The 1,726-nt window shown below is 33.7% G+C and overlaps 1 pseudogene; it reads right to left on the bottom strand.

Annotated features, from left to right (window-relative positions):
- Window positions 1–547: 547 nt before the first annotated feature.
- On the bottom strand, window positions 548–1,638 carry LOC107006373 (annotated as a pseudogene).
- Between the last annotated feature and the right edge of the window lie 88 nt (window positions 1,639–1,726).

The raw sequence follows: 1,726 nt of genomic DNA, 5'->3' as shown, positions 1-1,726 counted from the left end.
GAGCTAAGAAGAAGATGCACCCTCGCGCCGTCGTCGTTGTCGCTCGGCTTCATAATATTATCTCTTATAAATTTGTTGGTAACGGTAACATTCTAAAAAGTTGTTACTCTTTTCGAAAAGCCGTTATTTTCCTAACAGACACATTTTTCTGAAAAGTTGTTATTTTTTCAAAAGACACAATTTTCAGGATAAATGGGTTTGAACAGACACGTTTCTTGCTGAAAATGGCTATAAAAGGAAGTTAATTTTCGTTTTTTCAAACACTGAATTTTCCTACTCTGCATAAATTTTTTCTCTCAAATAAATCAAATGTTGATTGACTAAGTTTGTGTGACTTGTTCCTGTTCTGAAGTTCGCTGAAGTTAATGAAATTTGAGGTACCGCTATTTCTTTAACAGGATTAATCCGTTTTATCTTGGAAGAATTTAATCCATAACCTCGGGTACAGTGAGAGGATTGAATTTCTTAAGGACACACCGTAGTTTCTGTGGACTCGGATTACTTCTTGTATTATATTTACTTTCTGTTTCATCTTATTCTGTTTATGTCGTTTTAGGCTAATCTTATAATACAGGTTGAATAACAATGAGGAATGCCACTTTTCCTATGTACCACAAGAAAGTATCTTATTAATATCCTATTCCATAGATTAAGGAAAAACCTCAACAATAGATCTCAATCCCAGAATAGGAATAACGTTGTAGTAACTAAAACCAGCACTAGGTTAATGATCCATCTTGTCATCTCCTTTCTCTAGGTTACGATCCATCAATACCATGTCAATGATGATCACCTTCCCTCCCTTCTCCTTGCTTGGAATTACGTCTTTGTATTTCTTCAATATTTTGATGCATTCTTCGTCACTCCAATCATGTAATATCCACTACTTATTGATCATTTGTCATCAAGCATAAACCATTAACATAAATAACTCTATTCTGATATAGAGAAGAAAGTTGCAGTAATAATATATAAAATGGAGTAACATTTGTATGACAAAGTTACCTTAAGTAAAATCACATTGGCACAAGGAATAGACTTAAACATGTCTCCTCCCACATAGCTCAGGTTCTTGATCCCTCTATATCCTTCAATGACATGTGGAAAATCAAAGACAATGCAATTTATTTCGAGAAGTGCCTCGACAATAATTTTAATCCTTCAAAAACTCCCTTACAATTTTCAATCACCACACTTATAACCAATTGGGAATCACTAGCCATGGCTTCATTAAATTGAAGGTTAAGTTTTGGGTCCTTCCCATGAGCAATTGCAAATGGAGTAATCCGGTCGTCATCAGCATTCTTGATCCATTTGCTAAGTAAGTGTGATGGATAAATGACATTTGGATCTAGTTGCATTTGCAGAAAGGGGATTTGACTCAATTGTTCATTTATAAGAAGGAGACGTGAAGGTGGAGTAAGTAAATAACTCTCTTCTTCTTTATCATTAGCCTAGGTTTGATTAAAGAAACCGGCATGAACTAGAATACACATGAGACATATAATATAATCCAGAGTTTTAGCATTATTTTTTATGGGGACAGCATTAGAGTTGATGATATCTGGAATTCCAAGTTGAATAGTGTGCCTGAGCAGCCAACATTTCTCTAGTCATGTTGTGATTAGGCAATGCCATAGTTGTAAGATTTTTATAACAAGATTATGGCATATATATATATGTATATATATATATGTATATATATATATATGTATATATATATATA

This window comes from Solanum pennellii, chromosome 12, assembly GCF_001406875.1.
Source record: "Solanum pennellii chromosome 12, SPENNV200".
In the NCBI taxonomy this organism is placed as follows: Eukaryota; Viridiplantae; Streptophyta; class Magnoliopsida; order Solanales; family Solanaceae; genus Solanum; species Solanum pennellii.
This window is presented reverse-complemented; position numbering and strand designations above follow the sequence as displayed.